The sequence below is a fragment of the Rhinopithecus roxellana genome, chromosome 17 (genome assembly GCF_007565055.1).
Source record: "Rhinopithecus roxellana isolate Shanxi Qingling chromosome 17, ASM756505v1, whole genome shotgun sequence".
Classification (NCBI taxonomy): Eukaryota; Metazoa; Chordata; class Mammalia; order Primates; family Cercopithecidae; genus Rhinopithecus; species Rhinopithecus roxellana.
Window position 1 is genome coordinate 81284318 of NC_044565.1, and position 18093 is coordinate 81302410.

Sequence of the window (18093 nt, forward strand, 5' to 3'; positions counted from 1 at the left end):
TCCCCGGCCCGCCGGCGCCGCCCTGGGCTGCCCTCTGCCGCAGCCGCCGCCCGCCCGCCGGGGCTGCACTCTTGGGCCCGGCCTGGCCCCGCGGCGGAGCTGGCGGCTGGGGGAGGACGTGTGGAGATACGCTCCGGCCGCGGCGCCCGCTCCGCGAAGTTGGTACTCCGAAACGCAGGAGCCCCGGGCGGGGCGGAGCTGGGGCGGGGGTCTCGCGGGGAAGGGGAAGGACCCGAGGTCGTTGTTGGGGAATCTGGCTGCCCTGAGGTGCCGCCGCAGCCGCCGCCGCCGCCGCCGGTGTAGCGCTGGAGCTTCCTACTAGCGAACTGAACCTGCTCGCTACTGAGCATGCGCCGCCGGGCTGGGCTGGTTCGCTCCGGGTTTTCCGGCTCCCGGTGAAGGAGGAGGGAAGCTCGAGAGAGAGAGGGAGGGCGCCTGGCCAGGCTGTTGCTGCCTCCTGGGGGCTACAGGGGAGGGGCGAAGGGACCCGAGAAGTCGAACCCTGGCAAAGTGGAGCCTGCAGGGGTGGGTGATAACTAGGGTAAAGAGGCTCCCCATTGTGTGGTCTGGTCGTGAGGGCTCCCACCCCTCTCGGAATCCCTGGGCCCTTCGTTTCGGAAAGGGGTGTGTGTACTTTGTTCCTGAACACGAAGATAAGGACTGCCCAGAGCACGCAATGTATAGTAAACAGACTGGACAAAAGATACAGGTGCTCTGTCACGAAACCTACTGCTCAGTATCTGCTGAGTAGTAGAAGTGATTGCAGTGTTTCTAACTGATCTTTCCACAAAATCAAGAATAAAATGTGTACGTGTAGTATTGATTTTGTGTGTATGTTTTAGATTTCCTCTGTTCATCTTTTAAACCCACTCCAGATATGAACACCAATAAACACTTTCCTCCAGTGGATATCGAGACCTCTTCTACAGCTCCTAGAGCACTGCACTTATGCCCTTCTCAGGGCGTTCAGTCTATCGTGTTTTGGATCTTTTGAGGTTCTTTCGACTAGATAATATACTGGAAGGCCGATCTTTTTCACCAGGGCCTCTACACAGAACAGGCACTCAGTCAATGTTAGTGGAATGCTAAAGGAGCAGTATTTATAAACTGTCCCTCCAGGCCACTGTTTGTTTATAATAGGGGCACTTTGTGGCAGACACCTTATGATTTATCATTAATTATCACTTTTTGAGTATCATCTCATTTAATCCCCATAGCAACCCTATTATTTTCATTTCACCGATAAGAAGGCAGTTTAGAGGAACTAGCCTGGGTTAAAGCTGACATTGTGTCCTCCTATTCCTGAGTACAGTAACCAGGATCACGTAAACAAGAAAGGTTCAGTGGTTCTTAATCGTTACAGGACCTCTTTGAAAATCTGGAAAAAACTCTTAGGTTATTTCCTTTAAAAATATACAGGCCGGCCAGGCGAGATGGCTCATGCCTGTAATCCCAGCACTTTAGGAGGCTGAGGCAGGTGGATCACCTGAGGTCAGGAGTTCGAGACCAGCCTGGCCAACATTGTGAAAACCTGTCTCTACTAAAAATACAAAAATAAGCCGGGCATCGTGGCGGGCGCCTGTAATCCCAGCTACTCGGGGGGCTGAGGCAGGAGAATCACTTGAACCCGGGAGGCAGAGGTTGCAGTGAGCCGAGATCATGCCACTGCACTCCAGCCTGGGCGACAAGAGCAAAACTCCGTCTCAATTAAAAAAAAAATACACACACACACACACACACCGGCCGGGCGCAGTGGCTCACACCTGTAATCCCAGCACTTTGGGAGGCCGAGGTGGGTGGATCATTTGAGCTCAGGAGTTTGAGACCAGGCTGGCGAGACCCATCTCTATTGTTTTATTTAAAAAATAAATATATACATACTTGATTTACATTTGAAAAACTTCCCACTTTCAAAGTGTGTGGAATGATGTTTTGAAATCCATCCATAGGCCGGGCGCGGTGGCTCACGCCTGTAATCCCAGCACTTTGGGAGGCCGAGGCGGGTGGGGTTGATCACGAGGTCAGGAGATCGAGACCATCCTGGCTAACACGGTGAAACCCCGTCTCTACTAAAAATACAAAAAATTAGCCGGGAGTGGTGGCAGGCGCCTGTTGTCCTAGCTACTTGGGAGGCTGAGGCAGGAGAATGCCGTGAACTGGGGAGATGGAGCTTGCCGTGAGCTGAGACTGCGCCACTGCACTCCAGCCTGGGCAACAGAGCAAGACTCTGTCTCAAAAAAACAAAACAAAACAAACAAACAAACAAAAAAGAAATCCATCCATAAATCCTCCAGATAAGAAGACATAGATGGAGAGATGGAGTCTAGCTCTGTCGCCCAGGCTGGAGTTCAGTGGCACCATCTCAGCTCACTGCAACCTTTGCCTGGCGGGTTCAAATCATTCTCCCACCTCAACCTCCTGAGTAGCTGGGATTATAGGTGCCTGCCACCACGCCCAGGTAATTTTTGTATTTTTATTAGAGATGAAGTTTCACTGTGTTGGTCAGGCTGGTTTCGAACTCCTGACCTCGCGATCCACCCACCTCGGCCTCCCAAAGTGCTGTGACTACAAGTGTGAGCCAACGCGCCTGGCCAGCCCTCTTCAAATATTTAAAGGGTTGTGATATGGGGGAAGAGATTGGTTCCAAATGAACCAAGATCAAGCCTGTACCCCAAACTATTGTTTGGCTTCCCATTGCTCTTAGAATACATTTCATACTTCATACCGTACCCTACAAAGGCGTGCATATGGCTCCTGCTCACATTCTCAATGTTTTCTCACCATTCACAACCTTGCCTCACCACACTCCAGTCACAATAGCCTTCTGTCTATTCCTAGAAAACAACAACCCGCCTAAAGAACATTGTTCTTCTCTCAGCCTAGAACACCTAACTGTTCACTTGGCTGGTTATAAACATCACCACTTCCAAGAGGCCTTCTCCGATCACTCCAAGAAATTCTCACCTGTGTATTTCTACCATATGTTCTTTTTATTTCCTGCTAGCACTAAATCAGATCAGGCCTCTATTTTTGGTTGTTGGTTTCCCTCCTGTCCCCAACAATCTTTTTTTTTTTTTTTTTTTTTTTTTTTTTTTTTTTTTTTTTTTTGAGAAGAGTCTCATTTTGTCGCCCAGGCTGGAATGCAGGTGGAATCTTGGCTCACTGCAACCTCCACTTCCCAGGTTCAAGAGATTTTCCTGCCGCAGCCTCCCGAGTAGCTGGGACTGCACGCGCACGCCACCAAGCTCGGCTAATTTTTGTATTTTTAGTAGAGACGGGGTTTCGCTGTGTTGGCCAGGCTGGTCTCGAACTCCTGACCTCAAGCAATCCACCCATCTCCGCCTCCCAAAGTGCGAGGACTATAGGAGTGAACCACCGCGCCCGGCCGAGATCAACAAACTTTGTGCGCTTCGTTCTTCATCGGTTTTAATCGTATCCCCAGGACCTACAATGCCTGCACACAGTAGGTAGCAATAAATATTGTCGAAGGAGTGAAATTTGCATGCAGGAAACTTTCAGGACTACCTAATCAACGTTGTTCCCAGGAAACGGGCGATTTTCGAGGTGTGGTAAAAACCGTACATTCACTCACTCGGGCTAAGAGGTTGGGCATGTTGACCTCTAAGGTCCCCTTCATCTCCGAATCTCTGATTTGACTGCAGAGGAAAACAAGCCCTAGAAACATAAATTACAGCCTGGGCTGGGCTTGCTTAGCGGCCAGGACAGGTTTTCACTAGCATGGCCGTTTGGGCCGCAGACAGGGCAGGTGACTGGAGAGAAATTGCCGGTGAAGAGACTCAGTGCTTCGCAGCGGGGGTCAGCCCGGCTAAAGTCAAGGAGGACTCCATCAGCCCTGTACTGTTTGCCTGTTGCCTTTATCTCTTGGGACAAAACAAAACACCTATGGCCATTCAGCAAGAGATGACAACCGTGCGGACTCAGAAACGTGCAGACGTGTAAGCGCGTGTAGACGTAAAATTGTCCCCCGCGCCAGCCCCTCAGCTTTTACTGCCGACGGGTGCGCCCTGGCGCAGGCGCAAAGGCTTCTTTTTGCTCCCCTCCTCAGCTCCAAGGAGCCTCACGCCACAGCGGACGTGACGCACGGAGGCGCGTCCAGGCAGAATAGCCGAAGCCCGAGAGGGGTGCGTCCAGGCGGGCTAGCCGAGTTCTGAGCGCGATGCATCGAGGTAGGGCGGAGAGGACGGGGGCGGGGTGGGCGTTCGGCCCTTCCTTCAGTGTGCCCCCTGCAGGTGGAAGTGCAACACTCCGCGCCTTTGCCTGCCCCGCTGGCCAGGACGCGGCCACCTGATTGTCTGCCTTGCTGCAGCCACAGTGATCCTCCTGACGCGAACTTCGGACCCAGCTACTTACTTTTCTGTTCAAGAACTCACACTGGCATCCCAGGATAAAGTCCAAAGTCCTTAACCTGGTATTCATGGCCTTGCACAATCGGGCCGCTACTTATCTTTCCAGCTGTATCTCTCACCTCAAAATGAACTGCTCTTGCGTCCTACAAACACATCACTTCTGTCTCTGTCTCCTTATGCTATTCAGAATGCCTGTCGCCTTCTTTCTCTAATGCCGCCCGCCAGAGCCACACCCCAGCTCCCAGATATAAGCTCGCGCTGGAACTCTTATCCACCCTGCGCGCCCTCAACTCAAATGCTACCTTTTCTCTAATTTTTTTTTTCAGCCGCCATTCAGGATTCCTTCCCTTGAACTTCAGAGCCGAACAGGTAGAAGGAACAGCAGTTTCAGCCATCAGCAGTTAAGGTACTCTCCCCTCCAGAACATATTCACCTTCTGTCTTTTCCTCACCTTCTGTCTTTCCAATGCCTCCTTTCAATTCCACTCCTCCAAAAAAGATATCTCCAGGAAATACACCAGAGAAAATAGTGGCTGAGAAGAACACTGGATGCCAACCCTTTACTCACATTTAGCTAATACTTTCAGTCGCCTGCCCTCTTCCTCCCTCTCTGTTTCCATCCCTGCCTTTGCAAAGATGGTACAGTTAGAAGAGATTATCAGAGGTTCTCCAAGATATATGGGACTATTCCTCGCACTTCTTTTTCGGGATTTCTGCAGGGAGCTTATAGAGAGAAGATAAGACTTTTTGCAAAAGTCTCTTTCCAGTTGATTCAAGTTGTAATAGTTCTTCAAATTGATCGCATCCAAATGCAATGTGACTTTAACGAAATTCCCAACAGGAATTGTCATGGAATTTGACAAACTCATTCTTAAAGGTATGTGGAAGAGCAAAAGGCTAATTCTCCTGTAAAAGAAGAAGGTAGGGGGACTTGATTTACCAGATGTGAAAACTGATTACATAGCTAAAGTAATTAAAACAATGGATGTTAGTACAAGAACCTACAAACCGATGGATCAGTAGACAGCCAAATATATAGAAACCTGATACCATAAACATTGCAGATAAATAGGTAAAGGCTATAGTGTTCAATAAATAAAATAATGTACAATAGATAAATGCACATAGAAAAAATATACTCGTAAGTCCCACCCTACACAAAACAATCCCATTGGTTTGAAGAAAGTGCAAAAAGCAAAATTATAAAACTCTGAGAAGGCTGGGCATGGTGGCTCACGCCTGTAATCCCAGCACTTTGGGAGGCAGAGAGATCATGAGGACAAGAGATCATGAGGGCAAGAGATCGAGACCATCCTGGCCAACATGGTGAAACCCCATTTCTACCAAAAATACAAAAAAATTAGCCAGGCGTGGTGGCGCACGCGCCTGTAATCTCAGCTACTCCAGAGGCTGAGGCAGGAGAATCGCTTGAACCACTGAGACGGAGGTTGCAGTAAGTTGAGATCACGCCACTGCACTCCAGCCTGGGTGACAGAGCGAGATTCCTATTAAAAAAAAAAAATCTGAGAAGAAAATAAGCAATATCTTTTTGTTGTTGTTGTTGTTGAGATGCAGTCTCGCTCTGTTGCCCAGGCTGGAGTGCATTGGTGTGATCTCAGCTCACTGCAACCTCCGCTTCCCGGATTCAAGAGATTCTCCTGCCTCAGCCTCCCTGAGTAGCTGGGACTACAGGTGTGGTCCACCACACCCAGCTAATTTTTGTATTTTTAGTAGAGACGGGGTTTTGCCATATTGGCCAGGCTGGTCTTGAACTCCTGACCTCAGGCAATCCTCCCACCTTGGCTCCCAAAGTGTTGGGATTATAGGCTTGAGCCACCATGCCCTGCCTAGGGTTTCTTTTTTTTTTTTTTTTTTTTTTTGAGACGGTGTCTGGCTCTGTTGCCCAGGCTGGAGTGCAGTGGCCGGATCTCAGCTCACTGCAAGCTCCGCCTCCCGGGTTTACACCATTCTCCCGCCTCAGCCTCCGGAGTAGCTGGGACTACAGGCGCCCGCCACCTCGCCCGGCTAGTTTTTTGTATTTTTTTAAGTAGAGACGGGGTTTCACCATGTTAGCCAGGATGGTCTCGATCTCCTGACCTCGTGATCCACCCGTCTCTGCCTCCCAAAGTGCTGGGATTACGGGCTTGAGCCACCGCGCCCGGCCAGGGTTTCTTAAATAAGACAAAAATTACAAATCGTAAAGGAAAATTGTGATAAATTTTACTTCATTGTGGCCAGGTGCATACACGAATATAGATAATCTTCTTGTATGTATGTTACACACACATACCAAAGGAAAAGGAGTGGTAAAGGTTACAATTGGCCAATATATAGGACAAAGCTATTCACTGATAAATCTGAAAAGGACTATGAGACAGTCTCAGAAATGCACTTAAGAAAAAAAAAAAAAGTCGTGGTGGCTCAAGCCTGTAATCCCAGCTTTTTTTTTTTTTTTTTTTTGAGACAGAGTTTCATTCTTGTTGCCCAGGCTGGAGTGCAATGGTGCGATCTTGGCTCATTGCAACCTCCCCTCCCGGGTTCAAGCAGTTCTCCTGCCTCAGCCTCCGGAGTAGCTGGAATTACAGGTGTCCATCACCAAGCCTGGCTTATTTTTATATTTTTAGTAGAAATGGGGTTTTGCCATGTTGCCCAGGCTGGTCTCGAACTCCTGACCTCAGGTGATCCACCTGCCTTGGCCTCCGAAAGTGCTGGAATTACAGGTGTGAGCCACTGCACCTGGCCAAAAAAAAAAAAATTGTTAATTATAGGTCAGAATGGGAAGAGGCTGAAATTAAATACTAGTAGAAAACAGTTTAAAGACAATTCAAGCTGGGTGCAGTGGCTCATGCCTCTAATTCCAGCACTTTGTGAGGCTGAGGTGGGAGAATGTTGAGGCCAGGAGTTCAAAACCAGTCTGGGCAACACAAGGAGACCTCTGTCTCTACAAAATTTAAAAAATTAGCCAGGCGTGGTGTGCACCCATAGTCCCAGCTACCCAGGAGGCTGAGGTGGGAGGATTGCTTGACCCCAGGAGTTTGAAACCAGCCTGGACAGCATGGCCAAACTCCATCTCTCAAAAAAAAAAAAAAAAAAAAAATACAAAAATTAGCTGGGCATGGTGGCACGTGCCTGTGGTCCCAACTCTTGGGAGGCTGAGTAGGGAGGCTCACCTGAGCCCAGGAGGTTGAGGTGGCAATTAGTCATGATCACACCACTGCACTCCAGCTTAGGTAACAGAGTGAGACCCTGTCTACTGCAACCCCCCACCAACCAAAAAGGACTTCTTTCTCAACTGCAAGAATTGTGTGATTTAGTTGACAACCTCCAGCTGTTAATTCCTTTAAGTGTCTGTTAGCTTTTGAGCCAAGGTCATACTTTTCTTGAGGCGACCCCAATCAGTGACTCAGCAAGATGGTGGAACACAGCCTGGCCATTTTTGCCCTATGCAGAACTTCTCTAATGGTAATCTTTGCTGGGAGCTCCCTATCGGGCTGGCTGAGTCTTCAGCCGATCTGCATAGTGGTCTGATGACTCCCCGACCCAGTTCTTCCTCCTTTTTCTTCTTATGAATGTTACTCTTCAATAAGCCTTTTGCTTTTTTTTTTCTTGAGATGGAGTCTGGGTCTGTCGCCCAGGCTAGAGTGCAGTGAACTGATCTCAGCTCACTGCAACCTCCACCTCCTGGGCTCAAGCGATTCTCCCGCCTCAGCCTCCCAAGTAGCTGGGATTACAGGCACCTGCCACCACACCGGGCTAATTTTTGTATTTTTAGTAGAGACGGGGTTTCACCATGTTGCCCAGACTGGTCTCGAACTCCTGATCTCAGGTGATCTGCCTGCCTCGGCCTGGCAAAGTGCTGAGATTACAGGCATGAGTCACTGCACCGGCCGAAGCCTTTGAATTGTTTTTTTTGTTTATTTGTTTGTTTGTTTCCTTTTGAGACAGAGTTTCGCTCTTGTTGCCCAGGCTGGAGTGCAATGGTGCGATCTCGGCTCACCACAACCTCTGCCTCCCAGGTTCAAGCAATTCTCCTGCCTCAGCCTCCCGAGTAGCTGGGATTACAGACATGCGCCACCACGCCTGGCTAATTTTGTATTTTCAGTAGATATGGGGTTTCTCCATGTTGGTCAGGCTGGTCTCGAACTCCCGACCTCAGGTGATCCACCCGCCTTGGCCTCTCATAGTGTTGGGATTACAATCGTGAGCCACAGCGCCCGGCCGCATTTTTTGTTTTTTTTTTTTGAGATGGAGTTTCGGTCTGTGGCCCAGGCGGGAGTGCAGTGGCGTAATCTCAGCTCACTGCAACCTCTGCTTCCTGGGTTCAAGCCGTTCTCCTGCCTCAGCCTTTGCAGTAGCTGGGACTACAGGTGCGTGCTACCATGCCTGACTAATTTTTGTATTTTTAGTAGAGACAGAGTTTCACCATGTTGGTCAGGCTGGCCTAATGATCCGCCCATCTCGGCCTCCCAAAGTGCTGGGATTGCAGGTGTGAGCCACTGCGCTTGGCACCTTTTGCATTCTTTTTTTGTTGTTGTTTGTTTTTGTTTTTGTTTTTTGAGACGGAGTCTCACTCTGTTGCCCAGGCTGAAGTGCAGTGGCGCGATCTTGGCTCACTACAAGCTCCGCCTTCCGGGTTCACACCATTCTCCTGCCTCAGCCTCCCAAGTAGTTGGGACTACAGGCGCCCGCCACCACACCAGGCTAATTTTTTTGTTTTTTTTAGTAGAGACGGGGTTTCACCGTGTTAGCCAGGATGGTCTCCATCTCCTGACCTCGCGACCCCACCCCCCGCCGCCCCCCGCCCTCGGCCTCCCAAAGTGTTGGGATTGCAGACGTGAGCCACCGCACCTGGCCGCCTTTTGCATTCTTAACTTCAGCTCAGCATCTGCTTCCCAGGGGACCCAACTGATTTGTATATGTATATTGTTTTATAGGATAACAACTAATATTTTTAATTATGATGAATCCATATAAATACCTCAAATTTATTGATTATAGAAATATATCTATAATTTTCCAAAGTGATTTATTTCTTTAAAAAATGTGGAGAAATTGATGTGGCTCTCAATCTATAAGGGAAGAGCTTGCAGTTTACCATCATTTTGGCTATGTTTCTTTCCTTTTTTTTTTGAGACAGAGCCTTGCTCTGTTGCCCAGGCTGGGGTGCAATGGCACAATCTTGGCTCACCACAACCTCTGCCTCCTGGGTTCAAGCAATTCTCCTGCTTCAGCCTCTCGAGTAGTGGGACTACAGGCATACGCCACCATGCCCTGCTAATTTTTGTATTTTTAGTAGAGACAGGATTTCATTATGTTGGCCAGGGTGGTCTCGAACTCCTGACCTAATGATCTGCCCACCTCGGCCTCCCAAAGTGCTGGGATTACAGGCGTGAGCCACCACGCCCAGCCTTGGCTATGTTTCTTAAACATAGTTTACTTATGATAAATATAGCTCAGGCATCCATATTTCATCAGACCTATTATTTTTTGACTGCTTCTGACAGACACCCTCTTTATTTTTTGACCAATAAATGACCAGCAACTGTAAAAAAGGGAAAGAGAAAGAAAAATACAGAAGCAAAATAACACATCCCATCATCCCTTGTGCAACAGCTCATTTCCCAAAATCTTTGAAAATTACTTATACATGCATGATTTATGAAGGGAACGCCAGGAACACGGTTTCATAAGGATTGTATTAAAGGTTTCTCTCCCCGAGGCAGAAACATTGCTTCTTCAGAATTGTTTTCCTCTTAACTTCTTTTCTCTAAAACTGAAAAAGTTTGCCTTGATTTATGGGGTGTAGAGTTTTTGTTTTCTTAAGTCTAACATAGAAGTTAAAACAAAAACAAAATATTGGGATGGAAAATAGTAACGGTTAAAGAAGAATTGAATTTTAATTTGCTCAGCTGATCAGGCAAAAATGGGTTTCCTTACTACTGAGACTACAGTTCTCATGAAATATTTCATTATAATATTCCTTTGAGTTGTTTATTGATTTAGTTCAGAGAATGTGGAACAGAGGGAAAGAGGACTGAAATGAAACCTGTGTGCTGAATAAGTCTAGTGCATTTCTTATAAATTTATTCCTGATTCTTATCAAGTTTGTTATCATTTAAAGTGGGATTTTTAATCTACATTTCTATGTGATTATTGCTGGGTTAAAGAAAAAGTATTGTTTTTCATGTAGTTGGCTTAAATCTGGCCACTTTAACTTTTCATTAGTTCTAATAGTTTTCTTTCTGAAATAACGTCTCTGATTCTCTACAAAATACAATCATTTTATATGCAAACTATGATATTTTGCCTTCAGCCTTTTTATAAATGCTGGAGGATTAGAACTTAGACTAAGGATTCAGGAGCAACTCCTGGACCCCATTACTACTCTACCTTGACCAAAATTGGGAATGCAGCCATCACTGATGTTGAAGGCTGCTGAATCAGGAAGTCATCTGCCAAATTAATAAGCTGCTGCACAAGAACTGGCTGCAGACCATGCCACCTCTGCCACAGTCTACCCCAGCAAAGCAGATCCTCTTGATATCACCTCTGTCTACATGTGACTCAGTTTCAAATCAGTCTCAACAAATGCTTCTGTTTCGTGGGATGCAAATCACATCTCAAGCCCTAGCCACAGGAGAGTCTAGAAAATGTAGTTTTTTAAGCTTCTGCCTTATGTTCATTCTAGAGCATACTAATATGCAATATCTGCCATAGCATTCTTTAACATATCTAGAACATTTTCTATTTCTTTTTAAAAATTGTGATACAGGCTGGGTGAGGTGGTTCACTCCTGTAATCTCAGCATTTTGGGAGGCCAAGGTGGGCGGATCACCTGAGGTCAGGAGTTTGAGACCAGCCTGGCCAACATGATGAAACCCCGTCTCTACTAAAAATACCAAATATAGCTGGGCATGGAGGCACATGCCTGTTATCCCAGCTACTCGGGAGGCTGAGGTGCGAGGATTACTTGAGCCTGGGAGGTGGAGGTTGCCCCATGATCGGAGATCATGCCACTGCACTCCAGCCTGAGCAGCAGAGCTAGACTCTGTTTCAAAAAGAAAAGAAAAAGTGATAAAATACACATAACACAAAATTTATCATCTTAACCTTTTATTTTACTTTTTTTAAAGCTAGTCAGGTGAAGCAGTGGGAGTGGAGAAGGAGCAAAGAAATCTGTAACTAGTTGTAATCAATTAGTTGTATACACTACTGCACTCAGACCAGCCCTTAACCAATTTAGAATATATAGTTTAGTAGTGTTAAGTATATCTACATTATTGTGTAATCAATCACAAGAATTATTTTCATCTTGCAAAACTGAAACTCTGAACCCATTGAACAACAACTCTCCATTTCCCCTCCCCCGCCAAGCCCTGGGAACCACCATTCTACTTTCTGTTTCTATGAATTTGACTGCTCTAGATACCTCATATAAGTAGAATCATACAGTGTTTGTCTTTTTGTGACTGGCTTGTTTCACTTAAGGTTGAATAATATCCTCAAGCTTCATCCATGTTGTAGCATGTGTCAGAATCTCCTTCCTTTTTAAGGCTGAATAATTTTCCATTGTATGTATATAACACATTTGTTTATTCAGCAGATCACTATTCATCCGAGGTGAATAAATCTCAGATCACTGTAACCTCAGAGACTTGGGTTGTTTGACCTATTGTGAATAATGCTGCTATGAACCTGGGTGCACAAGTATTTCTTTGGGATGCTGCTTTCAATTATTTTGCATATATGTTCATCCTTCTATTTATTTTGATCTAAGAGCTTTCAAAAGGAAAAGCTGCTGAATGTTATGAGATGATTTTTCAGTATCTATAGCAGATTGTTTTTTAAGATGGCCACAGTATCTCGCATTTCACATGCTTGACACTGTCTGTATTGCTTACACCAAAACTGTCATCTGTGGACTGACCGAGGAACTCACTTCAGAGCTAAAGAAATGCAGCAGTGGGCTCATACTCATGGAGTTCACTGGTCTTACAATGACCCCATCATCTTGAAGCAGCTGGCTTGATAGAATGGTGGAATGGCCTTTTGAAGATACAGTTATATTGCCCATTACATGACAATACCTTATAGAGCTGGGGCAAAGTTCTCCAGAAGGCTGTATATTCTTCTGAATCAGCATCCAATATGTGGTGGGTCCAGCGATCAAGAGGTGGAAATGGAGGTGGCAGCACTCACCATTACCCCTAGTGATCCACTAGCAAAATTTTTGCTTCCTGTTCCCAAGACATGCTCTGCTGACCCAAAGGTCTTTAGTTCCATAGGGAGGAATGCTTTAATCAGGAGACACAGCAATGATTTCATTAAATTATAAGTAAGACTACTACCTGCTCCCTTTGGGTGCCTTCAGACTCTGGGTCAACAGACCAAGAAGGGAGTTATGGTGTTGGCTGGGATGATTGATCTGGACTACCAAATTGGATACTCCACAATGCTGGTAAGAAATAATATGTCTGGAATACAGGAGATCCCTTGGGGTACCTCGTAGTATTACCATGCCCTGTGATTAAAGTCAATGGGAAACTACAACTCAAATCAGGCAGGACTTCAAATGGCCCAGATCCTTCAGGAACGAAGATTTGGGTGACCCCACCAAGTAAAGAACCATGATCAGTTGAGGTGCTTACTGAAGGCAGAGAGAATACAGAATAGATAATAGAAGTTAACTATAAACAACAGCTACAACCATGTAACCGGTTATAGAGTCAAGGACTATAATTGTCAAAATAATTTCCTCCCTATTTTGTTAAGAATATATTTGTGGCCAGGCGCGGTGGCTCATACCTGTAATCCCAGCACTTTAGGAAGATAAAGCGGGCAGATTGCTTGAGCCCAGGAGTTTGAGACCAGTCTGGCCAACATGGCAAAACTCTGTCTCTACTAAAAATACAAAAATTAGCTGGGTGTGGTGGTATGTGCCTGTAGTTCCAGCTACTCAAGAGGCTAAAGCAGGAGGATCACCTAAGCCAGCAAGGTATAGGTGACAGTGAGCCAAGATTGTGCCACTGCACTCCAGCCTGGGCAACAGAGTAAGACCCTGTCCCCCACCCCCAAAAAATACATTTGTGTGTATATATACACATATTAAGCAAAGGCAGGTTTTTTTCCCTCTTATTCCTTTATCATGTAAGATAAGCTAGCTGTTTTGACTTTATATCTTCCTATCTATCTATCTATCTATCTATCTATCTATCTATCTATCTATCTTTTTTTTTTTTTTTTTTTTTTTTGAGACAGAGTGTCACTCTTTTGCCCAGGCTGGAGTGCAGTGGTGCGATCTTGGCTCACTGTAAGCTCCGCCTCCTGGGTTCATGCCATTCTCCCACCTCAGCCTCCCGAGTAGCTGGGACTACAGGTGCCCACCACCAAGCCCGGCTAATTTTGTTTTTGTATTTTTAGTAGAGATGGGGTTTCACCGTGTTAGCCAAGATGGTCTCGATCTCCTGAACTTGTGATCCACCCACCTTGGCCTCCCAAAGTGCTGGGATTACAGGCGTGAGCCATCGCACCCGGCTATATCAATATTTTTAAGTATTCATAATTTTATATCATGATATTTAAATTATGGAATATCAGGAGAAGAGTAAACATCACTCAAGAACTTTACCTCCTCTACTGGAGAAGGGGCTAGTGTGTTTTCAGTTGTACACAGGATAATTGTATCATGTTAGGTGGAACTATGACTTTGTTATTGCCTGCCTGCCTGCCTGCCTGTCTTCCTTCCTTTCTTCCTTCCTTCCTTCCTTCTTTCCTTCCTTCCTTCTCTTTCTCTCTTTCTTTCTGACAGGTTCTCACTCTGTTGCCCAGGCTGGAGTGCAGTGGCACAATCACGGCTCACTGCAGCCTTGAACTCCTGGGCTCAAGCAATCCTCCCACTTTAGTCCCCTGTATCTGGGACCACCAGACCTGGCTAATTTATTTTTATTTTTATTTTTGGTAGAGACATGGTCTCACTATGTTGCCCAGGCTGCTCTGGAACTCTTAGGCTCAAGAGATCCTCCTACCTCAGCCCCCCAAAGTGTTGGGATTACAGGAGTGAGCCACCACACCCAGCTTGTTACTATCTTTATTTGAAGATTAAGTATGGCTTAAGGAGACGCATATGGTTCAGAAGTATTTGGCTTTGGCAAAATAATAATAATAATTAATTAAAATTTTGAAAAGGAGACATATGTGTGACAAGTTGACAAGGGGTGGACTTGTGATGGTAATTTTAGGGGTCAGTTTGACTGAATTAAGGGAACCCTAGACATCTGGTAAAACATTATTTCTGGATATGTCTGTGAAGGTGTTTCTGGAGGAGATGGGCATTGAATTAGTGGACGAAGTAAGGAATATCTGCCCTCATCCAACCTGGGCAGCCACCATCATATTCACCGAGGGCCCCGATAGAACAAAAAGGCAGAGGCAAGGCAAATGTGTTCTCTCTTCTAGAGGTGTGACCGCAGCTTTTGCTACCCCTAAGCATCAGAACTCCAGGTTCTTGGGCATTCCAACTCTAAGACTTCAACCAGAGGCCCCTGGTTTCTCAGCCCTTGCCTCAGGCTGAGAGTTACATTATTGGATCCCTTGGGTCTCAGGACTTTGGGCTCAGACTGAATTATACCACTAGCTTCCCTGCTTCACCAGCTTGCAGGCAATGTATCATGGGACTTCTCAGCCTCCGTAATTGCATGAGCCAATTCCCATAATAAATCTCCTCTTGTATGTATATTATTGGTTCTGTTTTTCTAAAGAACACTGACTGACTAATACGTATTGGTGGGGTCTATATCCTGTTTTCTTGAACCTAGGAAGATCTCTGTGACTGCCTGGACAAATAAGTACTGCAGAAGGGCTACTATATTATTTATGAGGCTGGATCATAAAAATGCCATACACTTCCACCTTCTTCTCTTGGAATGCTCATTCTTGGAACCCATCAGTCATGCTAAGGGAAAGCTCAGTGAACCCCTGGAGAAAGCACCTGGAGAGGCCACATGTAAGTTTTCCATCTGATAGCCCAGCTGAGGTCCGAAACAATATCCAGCTTCAAGTACCAAACAAGTGAATGATGCCTCTAGATGATTCTGTCGCTCAGCAATCAAGTCACTCCAGACTTTGAGTCTTTTTAGCTGAGGCTCTCAACATTGTGGAGAGATAAATTGTCCCTGCTGTGCTCTGTTCTGATTAGTGACTCACAGAATCTATGAGTAGAAACCATTGGTTACTTTATGCTACAAAGTTTTCGGGTGGTTTGTTACACAGCAATAGATAACTGATAACAGCATCTGATGATATGATCATTTGGTAATTCTTTATTTAATGTAATCATTTTTAATGCAATCATTAAATCATTAAATCATTATTTAATGCAATCATTTAATGTAATATTTAAGCACTTGTGTATTCCTAAAATAAACTGTTCTTGCTCATGTTGTATTATACTGTTGATAAACCTTTGGGTTTAGCTACTAATATGATGGAGATAAAATATTATTATTTCAAAACAAAGTTGGGGTTGGGTACAGTGGCTCCTGCCTGTAATCCCAGCACTTTGGGAGGCCAAAGCAGGTGGATCACTTGAGGTCAGGAGTTTGAGACCAGCCTGGTCAACATGCTGTGAACCCTGTCTCTAGTAAAAAAAAAAAAAAAAAAAAAAAAAAAAAAAAAATACAAAAATTAGCCAGACGTGGTGGGGGGTACCTGTAATTCCAGCTACTTGGGAGTCTGTGGCAGGAGGATCACTTGAACCCAGGAGACAGAGGTTACATGAGCCAAGATAATGCCACTGTACTCCAGCCTGGGGGACAGAGTGAGACCCTATCTCAAAAAATAAATAAATAAAAATTTAAAAAACAGAGTTGGTGTTAACTGCTTCTGCCTTCTAAGGGGGTAACATAATTCACATCAGAGGTGAAATGAATATCAATAACTCTCCTGTTTTCAGAGCAATCTCTTGCTGTCTTCTCTTTAGCTTAAATTTCATAATAATAATAATAATAATTATTATTATTATGTGTTTGAACATACTTTCCAGTTCCTTGCCTCTCTCCATGTGCCACACTTGCCTTGCAAAAAGTCCAGTCTCAAATAACGTCAAACATCCACTAGTTCTGTGTGTGCACCTGTGTACCCAAGCATTGCTAGAGAATCATGCAATTGCACCACTTGGGGTCACCTTAACTTCCTAATCTCAAGCCTCAAAGGGGTGCTCAATATCACCCAGAAATCTACTCTATACATCAATCTTTGGCGTTTTCTCTTTTCTTGTACCTTATTTCCCATCCATTTCCAAGTGCCTTTTTTCCTGACCTTGACTTTTACTTTATTGAGTAAATCAAAATCATCAACCTGGAGCTCCCTCATGTTGCCATTACCTTCTGCTTCATTCTTGGTTTTGTTTGTTTGTTTGTTTGTTTGTTTGTTTGTTTGAAACAGTCTCACTCTGTCACCCAGGCTGGAGTGCAGTGGGGCAATCTTGGCTCACTGCAACCTCCGCCTCCTGGATTCAAGTTATTTTCCTGCCTCAGCCTCCCCAGTAGCTGAGATTATAGGCATGTGCCACCACGCCCTGCTAATTTTTGGATTTTTAGTAGAGACAGGTTTCACTATGTTGCCCAGCTGGTCTCAAACTCCTGACCTCACGTGATCTGCCCTCCTCGGCCTCCCAAAGTGCTGGGATTACAGGCATGAGACACCATGCCAGGCCAGCCCTCTGTTTCATTCTTCATACATAGGCCATGCTGTAATTACCCCATGCTGCCTTTTTCGAATAATTGCTTTGGCTGTGGGGAAAGGATATTAGCAGTTTGGAGCATCGCACATCCCAGGTACCTTACTTACATTTTATTTTGTGAAAGATCCCCAATTTTCTGAGGAGAAAACTGAGGCCCAGTGATTGTAAGCCCTCTGTCCTACCTACATCACCCAGTACAAAGCTGTCAATAAACTCCAAGCTCAGCTCTTGCTTTACTCCATCCCAGTAGCTCCTCATGTCAAGGACTATACGTACGTTGCTGTTTCAGATTTATCTTTTCGAAAAACGAGAATGTTCACAAGAGGCAAGTCCCAATATCTTTGGTTTTTAATCTTTCGAGGGACATCAGTGTGTGAGGCTATTGTCAGGTCCAGCTGGGGCTGATGGTAGGCTGTGACTTGAAGAGGTCCCCTTGCTCAATCCCTTTCTTGTTCATCTGCATTTTGTTTTTAGGAGGTAAGTATGATCATTAGTCACTATTCAACTCTTACCCTTAAAACTCAGTGCTAGAAAAATGGATCCTTGACCTACGTTCATGAAACCAAAAACACATTTCTGTGTTTGTAATATATGCATTGCATGTTCCACTGTATGTTTGGGCACCCTAAAAAAATGAGACCTAGGCCAGGCACGGTGGCTCACGCCTGTAATCCCAGCACTTTGGGAGGCCGAGGCGCGAGGATCACGAGGTCAGCAGTTCCAGACCAGCCTGGCCAACATGGTGAAACCCCATCTCTACTAAAAATACAAAAATCAGCTGGGTGTGGTGGCACGTGCCTGTAGTCCCAGCTACTCGGGAGGCTGAGGTAGGAGAATAGCTTGAACACGGCAGGCGGAGGTTGCAGTGAGCTGAGATCCCGCCACAGCACTCCAGCCGGGAACAAAGCGAGACTCCATCTCAAAAAATAAATAAATTAATAAATTAATTAAATTGAAAAATGTGGCCCATGCTAAGTTAACACCATCA

The 18093-nt window shown here is 45.6% G+C and overlaps 1 long non-coding RNA gene across 1 annotated transcript; it reads left to right on the forward strand.

The window, feature by feature from the left end:
- The first annotated feature begins 4205 nt into the window (after nt 1–4205).
- LOC115894197 lies at nt 4206–15801 on the forward strand. The gene is made up of 3 exons (XR_004054214.1): nt 4206–4429; nt 4694–4773; nt 15181–15801. It is a non-coding gene; the product is annotated as an uncharacterized LOC115894197 (long non-coding RNA).
- Nucleotides 15802–18093: the final 2292 nt, after the last annotated feature.